Source organism: Suricata suricatta, chromosome 13, assembly GCF_006229205.1.
Source record: "Suricata suricatta isolate VVHF042 chromosome 13, meerkat_22Aug2017_6uvM2_HiC, whole genome shotgun sequence".
NCBI lineage: Eukaryota > Metazoa > Chordata > Mammalia > Carnivora > Herpestidae > Suricata > Suricata suricatta.
In genome coordinates, this window is record NC_043712.1 from 33,123,089 (window position 1) to 33,138,867 (window position 15,779).

Consider the following 15,779-nt stretch of genomic DNA (forward strand, 5'->3'; position numbering starts at 1 on the left):
AAAAAAAAAAAACCCTTAAGAAAGTGGGATATAAGGAACATACCTAAACATCATAAAAGTCATTTATGAAAAGCCCACAGCTAATATCATCTTCCATGGGGAAAAACTGAGAACTATCCCCCATGAGATCAGGAACACAACAGGGATGTGCACTGTCGCCACTGTTGTTTAACATAGTGTTCGAAGTCCTAGCATCAGCAATCAGACAACAAAAGGAAATAAAAGGCATCAGAATTGGCAAAGATGTATTCAAATTGTCACTTTTTGCAGATGACATGATACTCTACGTGGAAAACCTGATAGACTCCACCAAAAGTTTGCTAGAACTGACCCATGAATGCAGCAAAGTCGTAGGGTACAAAATCAATATACAAAAGCCAGCTGCATTTTTATACAACTATAATGAAGCAACAGAAAGAGAAATAAAGAAACTTATTCTATTCACAACTGCACCAAGAACCATAAAATATCTAGGAATAAACCTAACCAAAGATGTAAAAGATCTGTATGATGAAAACTATACAAAGCTTAGGAAGAAAAATGAAGAAGACACAAAGAAAAGGGAAAACATTCCATGCTCATGGATCAGAAGAATAAATATTGGTAAAATTTCAATACTACCCAAAGCAATATACACATTCAAGGCAATCCCAGCATTCTTCTCAAAGCTAGAACAAACAATCCTAAAATTTGTGTGGAAACACAAAAGATCCCAAATAGCCAAAGTAATATTGAAGAAGAAAACCAAAACAGGAGGCATCACAATCCCAGACTTTAGCCTCTACTCCAAAGCTGTCATCATCGAGACAGTATGGTATTGGCACAAAAACAGACACACAGACCAATGGAATAGAATAGAGAACCCAGAATTGGACCCACAAGTATATGGCCAACTAATCTTTGACAAAGCAGGAAAGAGTATCCAATGAAAAAAAGATAGCCTCTTTCACAAATGGGGCTGGTAGAACTGGACAGCAGCATGTAGAAGAATGAAACTAGACCACTTTCTTAAATCATACACAAATATAAACTCAAAATGGATGAAGAACCTGAATGTGAGACAGGAAACCATGAAAGCCCTAGAGGAGAAAGCAGGAAACAGCCTCCTTGACTTCAACCACAGCAATTTCTTACTCGACATATCTCCAAAGACAAGGGAATTAAAAGCAAAAATGAACTATTGGGATCTCATCAAGATAAAAAACAAACTTCTGCACTGCAAAGGAAACAATCAACAAAACTAAGAGGCAACTGATGGAATGGGAAAAGATAGTTGCAAATGATGTATTGGATAAAGGACTGGTATTCAAAATCTATAAGGAACTCATCCAACTCCACACCTGAATGTGGGGAGCGGCAAAGATCTCAGTTGCTTGGCCATTTGCTAGTTGGATTTGTCACTCCCTGAGGGGAGTTGCAAAATAGGCAGGGGAGCACCACTCCCTGCCAGAGGAGAAGCCAGAAGATCAAAGATCAACCGCCTGCAGGCCGTGTAGCTTCAGCCCCTCAGGCGCTGTGCTACAACACTTTGGTCTGGTTCCCCTTTTACTCCAGTCTTAATCCCTGGACCCTGTTTCCTAGCAACTGACCTGGGTCAGCTGCCTTGTTTTCCAGCCTTGAAACCTTTATAAGAGACAGTTTTCTGAATAAAGCTCTCTCTTTCGCCTGATCAGAATCCATGAGTTGTGTCTTTACTCTCTGCGTCTCCCTCTCCCGTCGCCCCTTTTTCTCTCCCTCCCTCAGGAAAAGAACCTACGAGGACTCACCGCCCCGCGGGCCGGAGCAGCCGGGGCGGGACACAACACCCGAAAAACAAATAATCCAGTGAAGAAATGGGCAGAAGACATGAATAGATACTTTTCCAAAGAAGACATCCAGATGGCCAACAGACACATGAAATGATGCTCAATATCACTCATCATCAAAAAAATACAAATCAAAAGCACACTGAGATACCACCTCATGCTGATCAGAGTGGCTAAAGTGAACAAATCAGGAGACTACAGATGCTGGCAAGGATGTGGAGAAACCGAAACCCTCTTACACTGTTGGTGGGAACACAAACGGGTGCAGCCACTCTGGAAAACAATGTAGAGGTTCCTCAAAAAATTAACAACAGAACTCCCCTATGACCCAGCAATAGCACTGCTAGGAATTTACCCAAGGGATATAGGAGTGCTGATGCACAGGGGCACATGTACCCCGATGTTTATAGCAGCACTTTCAACAATAGCCAAATCATGGAAAGAATCTAAATGTCCATCCACTGACGAATGGATCCGTAAGATGTGGTTTATATATATAATGGAATACTACATGGCAATGAAAAAGAATGAAATCTGGCCATTTGCAGCAACATGGATGGAACTGGAGGATTATGCTACGTGAAATAAGTCAGTCAGAGAAAGATACTATATGTTCTCACTCATATGTGGATCTTGAGAAACTTAACAGAAGACCATGGGGAAGGGGGAGGGGGGAAAAAGTTACAGAGAGGAAGGAATGCAAACCATAAGAGACTCTTTAAAGACTAAAAACAAACTGAGGATTGATGGGAGGGGGTCTGTGAGGGGAAGGGAAAGTGGGTGATGGGCACTGTGGAGGGCACTTGTTGGGATGAACACAGGGTTTTGTATGGAAACCAATTTGACAATAAATTATATTGAAAAAAGAGAATATTATGAATTTATGCCAGTAAATTTGGTCAATTAGATGATATGACATAAATTCACTGAAAGACACAAATTCCAAAGCCTACTCAAGAAGAAACAGATAACCTTAATATCCTATATCTATTAGAGAAGTTGAATTTATAGTTAAAAACCTTCACACAAGGAAAACTCAAACCCATATGACATTATTGCCAATTCTACCAAAAATTTTAAGAAAAAATAATAATACTTCTAAACAAACTCTTGCAAAAAACATAGGGGAAGGGAATACTTCTCATTTTATGAGGCCAGCATTATGCTGACATCAAAACCAAAGACATTACAAGAAAAGCACAGACCAATATCCCTCATTAACATAACTGCAAAAATTTCTAGCAAAATATTAACAAATCAAATCTAACAATAGGTAAGAAGGATAACACATCATGATCAACTATGGTTACTCTAGGGATGCAAGACCAATTCAATATCCAAAGATCAATCAATGTAATGGACTATATCAAGAGACTACAGGAGAAAAGTCACATGATACCAATAGGTAAAGAAAAGACATTTGACAAAGTTCAAAATCATTTATGATAAGAACTCTCAGAAAATTAGAATAGAAAGGGACCTCCTTAATCTTATTTAGAATATCTGTGCAACTTAGATCAATGGAACAGAAAGAGAACCCAGAAATGGACCTACAAACATATGGCCAACTAATGTTTGACAAAGCAGGAAAGAATATTCAATAGGATAAAGACAGTCTCTTCAGCAAGTGGTGCTTAGAAAACTGGACAGAGACATGCAGAAAAATGAACCTGGACCCCTTTCTTACACAATACACAAAAATAAACTCAAAGAGATGGAAGACCTAAATGTAAGATAGGAAGCCATCAAAATCCTCAAGAAGAAAGCAGGCAAAAACCTCTTTGACCTTGGCTGCAGCAACTTCTAACTCAACACATCTCTAGAGGCAAGGGAAACAAAAGCAAAAATGAACTATTGGGACCTCATCAAAATAAAAAGCTCTGCACAGCAAAGGAAACAATCAGCAAAACTAAAAGGCAACTGACGGCATGGGAAGAGATATTTGCAAACAACATGCTAACAACGACTAACTTTTGGATACTAGCCAAAATCTATAAAGAACTTATCAAACTCAATACCTAAAAAACAAATAATCCAGTGAAGAAATGGGCTAAAGACATGAATAGACTTTTCTCCAAAGTAGACATTCAGATGGTCAACCAACACATGAAAAAATGCTCACCATCACTCATCATCGGGGAAATACAATCAAAACCACAATGAGATACCACCTCACACCTGTTAGAATGGCTAACATTAACAACTCAGGCAACAGATGTTGGTGAGGACGCAGAGAAAGAGGATCCCTTTTGCACGGCCGGTGGGAATGCAGACTGGTGCAGCCACTCTGGAAAACAGTATGGAGGTTCCTCAAAAAATTAAAACTAGAACTACCCGATGACCCAGCAATTGTAGTACTAGGTATATAACCAAGGGATATAGGTATGCCATTACAAAAGGGCACATGCATCACAATGTTTACAGCAGCACCATCAACAATAGCCAAAGTATGGAAAGAACCCAAATGTCCATCAATGGATGAATGGATAAAGAAGATGTGGTATATATACAATGGAGTATTACTTGGTGATCAAAAAGAATGAAATCTTGCCATTTGCAACTACGTAGATGGAACTAGAGAGTATTATGCTAAGTGAAATTAGTCAGTCAGACAAAGACAAATATCATATGACTTCACTCATATGAAGACTTTAAGATACAGAACAGATAAACATAAGGGAAGGGAAGCAAAAATAATATACAAACAGGGAGGGGGACAAAAACATAAGAGACTCTTAAATATGGAGAACAGAGGGTTATAGGAGGGGGTGTGGGAGGGGAGATGGGCTAAGTGGGTGAGGGGCATTAAGGAATCTACTCCTAAATCATTGGTGCACTATATGCTAACTAGGACATAAATTTTAAAAATGAAGTAAATTAAAAAAAAAAAAAGAGTATCTGTGCAAAACCCACAGCTAACATCGTATGTAACAGGGAAAGAATGAATGCTTTCTCCCTAAGATTGAAAACAGGACAAGAACGTTCACTCTCTTCATTCCTGTTCATTATCACACTGGAGATCCTCGCCAGTAAAAAAAGACTGATTTTAAGGTTTACTATAAAAGTATATTAAACAAGGTAATGTGGGTATTGTCAAAAAATCCATCACATTAATTGGACAGAATACATAATCCAGAGAAAGATCTACACACATAGAGCCAACTGTTTTTTGACAAAGTTAACAAAAGAATTAAATGAACAAGTTTAATAAATAGTGCTGGACCACTACTCATCCATATGCAAAACATGAACCTCATATCATATTCAAAAATTAACTCAAAACAGATCATTTAGGTCCTACTTTAAAAAGCAAATACTGTAAGATCTCTAGAAAAAAACAAAAAAGGAAATCTTTGTGCCCTTGAGTTGAGCGAAGATTTTTTAGAACCATAGAAGAAAAAACTGACAGATTGGAGTACATCAAAATTTTGAATTTCTTCTCTTTTAAAGGCTGTTGAGAAAATAAAAAGACAAGCCACGGACTGAAAGAATATATTTTCATAACACACCTGGAAAAGGACTGGTAACCAGTATATATAAACAACACTCAAAACTCCAGGGGAGCCTGGTTGGCTTAGTCAGTTAAACATCTGACTCTTCATATCAGCTCCTGTTGTGATCTCCCACCCATGGGATCAAGTCTCGCACTGGGTTCAGTGCTGAGCATGGGGCCTGCTGGGGATTCTCTCTCTCCCTCTGCCCCTCCAGCACTCTGCACATGTATATGTGCTCTCTCTCTTTCTCCTTCTCTCAAAAATAAATAACTTAAAAAAAAATAAGAAAACAAAGAGCCCAATTAAAAATGTGCAAAAGATTTGAACACACACTAAAGTAGAGATGCAGATGGCCAAAAAAATCCATGAAAAGATGTTCAACAGCATTATTCATTAGGGAAATGCAAAATTAAATCCACAATGAGGTATCATGACACATCTATAAGAACAGCCTAAATTTTTAAATTTTTAAAAAACCATTAATATGAAGTGCTGAAGAGAATACAGAGCAACCAGAATTTTCATACGTGCCTGGTGGGCTTGTAAAATAGTACTCTGAAAAACATGTTGGCAGTTTCTTATGAGGTCAAAAGCATATACTTAATATACCCAAAAAACTTACACATAGGTAATTTCCCAAGAGAAATCATGACTATGTCCACACAAAAACCTGTACTTAACTGTTCATGGTAGCTTTATTTATAATTACTTCCAAACTGAAAACAATCCAAATGTCTAACAACAGGTAAATTGACAATGTGGCACATCCATGCCACAAATTACTGATACCTAAAACTATATGGATGACTCTTTATATCATGCCAAGTGGAAGAATCCAGTCACAAAAGGCTACATACTGTATGATTCTGTTTATGTAACATTCTGGAAGGCAGAACTATAGGCACAGAAGTTAGATCAGTGGTTGCCAAGGACTGGGAGTACGGGAAGGGAACTGACTACAAAGAGGGCACAAGGCAATTTCGGGGGTGACAGAAATATTCTAGATCTTGATTGACAAACTATATTAGCTTGTCAAAATTTAGAGTACTGTAAACAAAAAAGGGTGGCTATTATTATATGTAAAGTGTATATCAATAATTCTGAGGAAAAAAAGCTCTTTCAAGTTGTGCCACTTTACAGTCAACTCTCGCCCTCTCATACACACTGTCTTGTCTCCTGGCAACCACTAATCTGCCTTCTGTCACTATAGATCACTTTTGCTTCCCGTTCTTGGGTTTCATCCAAGTTACCCCATTTCTCAGCAAATACTACTTATACTATGATGAGTACTATTTCACTGTGTGGATGTGCCACAATCCATTTATCCATTCAAATGTTGACAGACACTTGGGTTGCTTCCAATTTGGGGATATAAATAAGGCTGCTTTGAATAGTAGATATCTTTGGGTAGAAATGTATTTTTTTCTCTTGTACAAATTCTGAGATTTGGATTTTCTAAAAATTTAATATACATACTAATTCTGGGAAGAGAATAAGCTCATTCTATAAATGAGAAAACCAAAGCGCAGGGGAATTAAATAACCAAGATACCGTAACATAGATGGAAGGCACGTGAAGGGATTCTACAGATTCCAAGTCAGTGGGACAGACAGGCACTCTATAGAGTAGGCAGCAAAATATAACAGCAATAGAGTCTGAGCACCTCCATTGCCCCTGATGTCCAACCACACTTTGAGTATGTTTGAGCAGGTAAGAGAGAATGGCTTCGGGACCTATATCTCTACGTTGTTGGAAGTTAAATCTAAAGTATGAATTCGGGCTCTTAAATAGTAAACTCCTGATACCAAGAGAAATATTTTGATTTGTAATGGTTCCTGACTCAACAGAGATCACTGAACTTTAACTACACAGTTATTTCCTGATGTTGGAAAAACCACAATGGCGGCTGGCCAAGCTTTCATTTGCAAGAGGAAAACCTGAAGGATCACCTACTATCCTCCCAGAGCCAAGCCTCCCCACTTTTTAACCTCCACCTTTCCCACCTTCTTTCCTTCAAAACCCTGTCCCTCCCACATCTTCATTGAGAGCTCTTCAGAGTAAAGCTGGACTTTGCATCTATGTATACCAGCATTTCCAGGTGGGCCTTGCCCATGAATAATACATATATGATGTGTAGATATAATGCCAGGTGGTCAGCACACAAGTAAGAATACACCCGCGTGGGTGTGAGCAGTGTACCTGGATCTCCTTAGACTTGACTGTTTAGTGCACCTGGCTCCTCCCCAGTCAGAACCACTATAAATTCCCCTGCCCAGGGTTGCAGCAGGAAGGACTTGCCCTTCACCTTAAGAAGGAGTTCTACTGCCTCCTCCTTTCCCTTTTTTCTGGAAAGAGCATCTGTCCCATTACTACCTCCCCACTGTGGTCTACTTTCCCCCAGCTACATTAGGGGGTGAACAGAAATCACACTAATTTATGGGAGTAAAAAACTTCCTGACAAAGACATTCTACTCACTAATAGATTCTGGTTTGAAAAGACAAGTCTAATCCCATTTAGAAGCTAATCAGAGACTGGTTCTACAGGCTGCCCTATATGAGAGCCTTCTACTCCTTCCACCCTTGGGAGAACCACTTCAGACTACTTTCTCTCAGATGTTCCCTGTACCTTCCTAAGTTCTAGTCTGAAAAGGCTGCCTGCAAGGATCTCCCAGACCTTAACAACTTGGGGGCGCTGATAACTAGTAGTTGATATATTGATTTTGATTTGATTTGTGGGGAGACGCAAGGGATTATGAAAGGTTGTGCCTATGCCTCCTCTTCCTGGCATCTCCAAGTTCAATATCACTACACAGAGAGCATTTATTTTCCTGAGACAAATCCTTTCTCCCAGGCCCTGGTTTCCTTATCTGTAAAATGAAGGAATTCAGTATTAGTAGTTCTCAACTCTTACCACCATCACCACATGATGTCAGACAGGCTGACATCCATAATTCCCCACTCCTCCCCAACTCCATGGTGACCCTCCTTTAGTCCATGCCAACAACATCTCTTGCCTGGATTGGGGCAACTGCCTCCCTAGCTGGTCTCTGCTTCCACTTAACCTCCTAGAATCTATTCTCTGCATGGTGGCCACTAGGGCCCTACACAATCTGCACTCCCCCCACTTCTCTGACCTCAATTCCTCCTTCTTGTGTTTCACTCACTCCACTCCACCCAGCCTATCCTCCTTGCTGCTCCTCAAACATGCCTGGGACAGCCTCACATCAGGGCTTTGGCACTTGCCATTCCCTCTTAGAAGTCCTGTCCCAGGGGGCCACACAGCTCACTGCCTCAGCTCCTTCAGGTTATTTGCTCAAAGGTCATCTTCTTAGCAAGGTGATCACCTTCTCACCAAGGAAGGTCAATCTTCCCTGGACACATTATTGCAAGTCAGAACTGTTATGCCGTCTGCCCAATATTCCCTATACCCTTTCCCTACCTTATTTCACTCCTTAGCACATATCACCACCCAAGATTCTTAATTTTACCACCTGCTTCCCCAACGTGAATATAAACTCCATGAAAGCTGGGATGTGTAAGGTTTTGTTCAACTACTGAATCCCTAGTGCCTAGCCCACACGAACTCAGTAAATACTGAATGAATGAATGCAACGTGCTCCATCCACCTAATACTCCTTTTCTCTCCTACTTACTAAAATATAGCATAATGCATGTGAGGCTATTAAAGGACTCATCTTTAATTTACTTTATTAAAAAATGACTTGCAAATTTTAATGATTGTTATTAACTGGCTGAGACAGCCAATTGTGTCACCAAGCTGCGGTGCGAACCACCAGGTAGATTACTTCAGGGCCTTTCCACCCTGAGCCAGTGTTCTCAATGAGCAAGTCCAGGTCAGGAACATGGTGTTACGGTAAGAAGTCCACACATCCCGATGAGCAGGACACACGACTTGAATACCAGTAAATGTCTCACACTCAAATGTATTCCTGTTTCCCAAACAGCATGCATATACTGTTGGGATTCACAAACACAAATCATTACTGAAATCACAGCAGTGTTTGGTAGTTACATGCTTTATCAGCCAATGGACACTAGAAGCATATACTAGTATGCAAAGTTTCACAAAGTTTCTTAACACATTAAAAAAAAAAAAAAGACCTTATACTTGGGAGGACTGGGAAGCAAGGCTTGACCACATGGCTGCAATCCAAATTAAGTATCTTTATCCTTCCCTTCCACTCCCCACCTCCAACCTCACCTTTTTTTTTTCTTTACATATGCTATTTTCATGGAATGCTATGATTCTCTATTTGCAAACAACTTTTTGGAGGGAAAGGTAGTCCCTTGGACCATGAGACTGAATATCTCAAAGCTGGTGAGAGACAACAAAGCCTGGGAGGGAAAATGTGACTATTCACCTTGTTCAGATGTCGGTAGTATTCTCATGCGTGTCAATTTCTTCCAGTTGGATTTGCAACTCCTAAATTAGCAATACTACTTTAGGCAATGAACAAAAAGGAAGTTGCAACTAAAGCTTTAAAGGGGAGCCTGGCAGAGAAGGACAGATACCATATGTTTGCACTCATAAGTCTAACAGGAGAAACCTAACAGAGGACCATAGGGAGGGGAAGGGGGAAAGACAGCTGGGGAGAGAGAGGGACACAAATCATGAGAGACTATTGAATACTGAAAACAAACCGTGGACTGAAGAAGGAGGGAGAGGGAGGGAAGGGGGTGATGGTCATGGTGGGGGGCACTTGTGGGGAGAAGCACTGGGTGTTATATGAAAACCAATTTGACAATAAACTATTAAAAAATAAAAAAATTAAAAAACATTGAAGAACTGGGGAGCCATCACTATAAAATACTCTCTTCCCCACTTCAAAAAATAAAAAAAAATAAAGGGGAGCCTGGGTGGCTCAGTCTATTGAACTTCTGACCCTTGATTTCGGCTCTGGTCATGATCCCAGGGTCATGGATGGAGCCCCAAGATGGGCCCCCTGTCCAGCTCCATGCTCTGCGTAGAGATTATTTGTCTCTTCCTGTGCCCCTCTACTCTGCTCCTGTGCTCGCTCGCGCTCTCTCTCTCTCTTAAAAAAAAAAAAAGAACAAAAAACCAAAAACAACTTTAAAGAAATCATTCTTTTCTAATTTGTATTGCTTTAAACTGCTCTGAAATTTTTTGAAGTTTATTTATTTATTTTTGAGAGCGAGCAAGACAGTGTGGGAGGGAAAGAGGCAGAGAGAAAGGGAGACAGAGGATCCCAAGCAGGCTCCGTGCTGCCAGCACAGAGCCCAATGTGAGCCTCGAACTCACAAAACCGTGAGATCATGACCTGAGCCAAAAGCTAGAGTTGGATGCTTAACTCACTGAGCCACCCAGCCACCTCTAAATGCTCTAAAATTTAATTCCATGATTATCATGGAATATTCAAGATTTTCTGAAGATGGCAATTACACTCAAGAACTTTTTGTAAAAAGTACACAAGAATACTTTCCTCTATAAAAAATTAAGTTTATTAGCTTGGATGTCATCCATTAGAAGCACAAAAGGAAGTTTATAGAAATTTCATTTGTGTCTCAATGGCAAACCTTTTGGCATCCTCCCCCCAAAGACATTAAGTTTGAAAGTTTCCTAAAGTGGCGCCCTAAATTTTTAAAGCCGTGGTTTTTATCTTTCAACTCTTTCCCCTTTTATTTCTACTCTCTGAAAGTGTTGTGAGAAATATAATTTCAAGTTTAAGCAAACTCAAGTTACTTTTATTTTGAGAATGTTATATAGTCCTGGTGACTAAGTTAGGCTAGGTTGGGAGAAATAAGGTTGGCTATCTCTGTTTTAGGCCACAGCTCCTTAGGTTAAAATTCTGCAGGGTTTCCTTAGACTACATAGGGTCTGCTTAAGCTGAACAAGAATCATAAATACCAGAGTAAAGTGGAGTTATGTCTGGGGGATTATTTAATCAGAGTACTTTTAATTTCCAAAACTGACCAAGATGAGCTAGCAATGGCCCTGGGGGGAAGAAAATGGCCGCAATGTATCACAACAAATTGCACTTGACTTTCACTTCCTCTCCTCTTTTTCCTCTTCCTTTCCTTGCTTCTCTTCTGAATGACAAGCATCAAAAGCGGTTACCTTATGCTTACCATGGTACTTGGCATTCAATAGTTACTTGCATTTCCTGGAAGCATGGTATGGATGGGAGACTGCCTATGAATATACACATTAAATGGCCAAAAATAAAATCAGCATTGCATACTGGAGAAATTTTTAGTACCACATTTGAAATATCGGAATTTTCCGAAGATTTTCTTATCTGCCTCATTAACATACTTATGAACTGGAAAGCTTGGAAAGAAACTCCTCCAAGATTTCTCACTTCACTAGTAGGCAAAAAGTTACTTACCGCCTTGGCAAAGGCTCACAGAGCAGAGATTCCCTGCTAGACTGCAATCCCACAATGTCCCCGCACCCAGCCTGGCTTAGGAAAGCAGCACAGGATGGCGGGCTTCAGAGTGGGAAGCTGAGAGAAGCATGGAATGCTGGTGAGTGCCTTCCCACCATCTCGTCAAAACCCTTCAGTTTAATGATGAAGAAACTGAGGCCCAGGGCAATTATTGCAGGTCTCATGTATCTTTATGGCCAGAACCATAAGAACCCAGGTCTTCTGGTTCCCACACTTAGGGCTTCCTTCTACACAGCTACTCCAAATGTAGAGTTGGCTTCCGCGAGCAAACCAGATTTACCGAGTACTGACTTCCTGAATGACCCTTCACTGATCATTTGGCATGAAAGAGGATCTGCCCTGTCCTGATTTAAGGGTGTGCACCCAAATCCAAAAGACTCTCTAACCCTAGCAAATATTTATTATTATCCTTTCTGTCCTTTTTCTTTCCACTACACAATAAGTCATAGTACCCCAAAGTGCTAATAATGTACAAGAAGTGGGGCAAGGGATAGGGGAAAATAATGACTAACTTTAAGAAAGATATTTAGGGGCACCTGGTCATGACCTCACAGATTATGGGATTGAGCTTCACATACGGCTCTGTGCTGATAGCATGGAGCCTGCTTGGGATTCTCTCTCTCTGCCCATCCCCTAGTCTCTCTCACTCTCTCTCAAAATAAATAAACATTTAAAAAATCATTTTCCTTTAAAAAGAAAGAGATACTTAAGTAATTTAAATAGCCTAAAATAATTCTTACACTCAAAACTGTATTTTGGAAACTCACAGCATTTCTCTTTAATACACCTGATAATCATCCTGAGAAAGTCTTATTCAGAAGAATGTGGTTTCAGGGTCCTCTTGATACAGACTTTACCACTGACCCTTTGTGACTCAGTCATTTGCATGACTTTCCTCATCCCTGTGCCCAAAGACCTTTAGACCAACTGCTCCTCTTTAAGTTTCTCTTTTCTTAACTATTTCCAACTATACTGTCTGGCTCATCTCAATGAGCATTTTTCATGTCATAAATTTGAATTGCAGAGTGGTACTAAACCCCAAAATACACCTGAAGAATTACTAGAGTAAATTGAAATCACCAAATAATCTCTCTTACCTTCTTAGGCAGCTACTCAATTTTTAGTATCTCCTTAGGGCGTATACTTCCAGTAACTGCCCTTTTACTTGAAGACATTTTTTTTTAATTTTTTAATTTTAATTTTTTTTTTTTTGAAAGAGAGAGACAGACAAGACAGAGACAGGAAGATTCCCAATCTGGCTCCGTGCTGTCAGTGCAGAGTCCAACACGTTCAGAATGTTCATGCTAAAAAAAATTTTAGATATCATCTAGTTTATCTCAAACCCCTCATCTTATGATAAATTGAGCCTAAGCGAGGGAAGATTTTGGTCTAAGACTCTTCCAGGATGATTTTTCATTTTGCAACAGTTTAACATGTTCTCTTTTCTTTCCAATTACAGAATAGTCTACTTGTTACCACTTGAATTACTCGCTGCTTTACCAACTCTTTTTGACAGGAAAGATAGTAATTAATGCCCTCAGGTGGCAATATACCTCCACAGGGTATGTTTAGGGAACAGGGTTTATTATTATTATTATTATTATTGTCATTATTATTATCATAATTTCAAGCTCTAAAGTGTACATGCATTAGTAACTACATATTATGAATAATAAGTAAGGGCTTTCCATAAATCTACATATTAGTGAAAAAAACTCCTGAGATAATAAAGTGGCTTAGTTAGGATTTGGAGCCCTAGTTCCAGTTCTGCTACTAATTAGCTACAATCTTTTGAGTAAGTCACTTTGTGTTTCTTTTTTCATACGGATGGATGATAAGAAAGATGGACGAGATCGGTGATTCTCAATTTTCCCTGGAGTCCTTCAAGTTCTGAGATGAGATCCAAAGATCTAAAGGAAATCACAGGTTTGCTTCCTCCTGACAAAGCTGCACAGCTAAAATACTGAGTATGCTTGGGAGCCACTAGGCATTTCACGCTGACCAAAGCTCTGATTGGCATGTATGCACATCTCAGCTAAAAAAATAACAAAATCAATTACTTCTAGTTGGAAGAAAAAGTTAAAACACACACACACACACACACACACCTTTGGCCCACTGAAGAAATATTAAAAGAATGAAGCTTTCAAAAGCACAAGGATGGCAGTGGAGGGCAGAGAAAATAAGTTTTGCATAGAGAAGGAAACACCAATTCACATAAATGTGAAATTAAATTTCACTCAAGTACCAAGGAATTTCTGTCCTTCTTGTATTCATCTGCCGATCCTAAAAATGCCCAGATGCAAAGCACTCTGTCAAATCTCAGTTCTTGAAAAGACCACTTGATCAAACACAGAAAAGGCACTTCAGAGTTGGATTATAAAGTTTTTTTCCATTACATTCATACTAAGTCTCCAACTAGATAATATTGCACAGAGAATTAAAAGAGAAGTCCTTCAAGGAGTTTAAATGTCTTGGTACAAAACACAGTTCATTCAGCCACATTCAACCAATACACTTAAAAGAGCATTAGCAGGGATTATGTTCTGGCTCCAATCTACAGGGACTGAAATCTGAAGGCACTGCCAACTGCTGCCTCACCGTCTCACTGTGCTTAACCAGCGAAGAGGAAATCTATGTACCACCAAAGGGCCCAGGGCTGAGGCACAGGAGATGTGAATTCTAACCCAGCTGGTCCCAGGAGCAAATCCCTGGCCGGAGCACAGTGCTTTTCATGCAACTGATGCTCTGAAATGTCAATTAAGTGGAAATGCAAAAATCCCTGCCAATAAATATTATACAGAGAACTTAAAGATGCCTCCAAGAAACTGAAACCCAGTTAGGTAAAATATGGGAAGTTGGGTGCAAGGAAAAGAACTAATGTTTCTTGACCATTATAATAAATCAAAGGATTTACAGTAGCTATCTCACAAAAGCTTTGTGGAGTAAGTTAAACATTTCCATTTGATAATACAGAAAACCAGGCTCACACAAAGTAGTTTATTCACGATCCACATAATTAGTAAGAGGAGATGCCCAGATTTCCAACCCAGGTCTGCAAAGCCTACACTACTTGCAGTATACAACTCCTACACATCAAGACAGCCCAGGATGAGTTAGAAATTTGAGTCTAAGTTTCACTTCTGTCATTAAGTTGTTGCATATCTCTAGACAGAACACTTTACTGCAATTTTCCCACCTGCACGATGGGATGGGGAGTGGGGGCGGCAGGCGGTGACCCAGATCAGTAGTTTTGTTTTGTAGGGCCCCTCAAGTTAACTGAGCACCTGACCCTGCAGAATTCGTGTTTCCTTTCAGCTTGGAGCTGTGTACCCGCCCACGGCTCTCGGTCTGAGAGTTTATTACGTGTGTCCTGAATTCCCTGAGCGGCCTGCAGGGGCTGGTCCGTAGACAGGCCGAGCCTCTGAGGGGCTTAAAGCTCACAGTGTAAAATACGGAGCTCAAACCGCCGGCGGCTCTGATATGCCCTGCTCCGGGCGGGAGGCTGGGGAACCACTTCCTGGTCAGCGTCTCCCGCCCCTCGTCCACACCCCTACTGCTGCATTTTCCCCGCTGCCCTGAGTTGCTCGGCGGCAGGAGGGTCTGTCAGGTTCCCAGGCGGGCGTCTAGCCCGTCACCAAGCGGCCGGGGAGGGGTCCCATCAGAGATTTAAAACACAACGCTCTGGAACTCCAACTCCCCCCGCCTCCCCGCGGGGCATCTTCCCTGCGGCTGCAGGGAAGAGGCCCCGGGCCCATTCGAGTCCCGTCCAGACCACTGTTCCTCCAGTGACCCAGGTGCGCCGCGCCCGCCCGAAACCTCGTCCGACGTCGCCCGGCACCTGTCGCGCCCGCAGCGACAAGCCCTGAGCTCACCTCGTCCCGGGGGCCCACGGCTCGTCCCCGCGCCTCTGGGCCCAACTCCCGCCGCGGTTTCCGCCAGGGCCACAGCCGCGGCCGCCGCCCACTTTCGGTTTCCCCTCACCGCCGGAGCCGCAGCCGCGGCTCGGGAATCACCTCAAGCACTCGCCCCGCCCCGCTCTGCCCCGCCCC

At 41.2% G+C, this 15,779-nt stretch overlaps 1 protein-coding gene across 3 annotated transcripts in view; it reads right to left on the reverse strand.

Moving 5' to 3' along the window:
• TDRD7 (tudor domain containing 7) overlaps nucleotides 1-15,745 on the reverse strand; it is an 83,031-nt gene extending 67,286 nt beyond the window's left edge. For 2 of the 3 annotated variants that reach the window (XM_029920421.1, XM_029920418.1), the window contains exon 1: nucleotides 15,603-15,744. The gene's annotated coding sequence lies outside the window, so the exon portion shown is untranslated. Of the gene's footprint in view, nucleotides 1-15,602 lie in introns of all 3 variants that reach the window. The other variant, XM_029920420.1, reaches the window with a different exon arrangement.
• Between the last annotated feature and the right edge of the window lie 34 nt (nucleotides 15,746-15,779).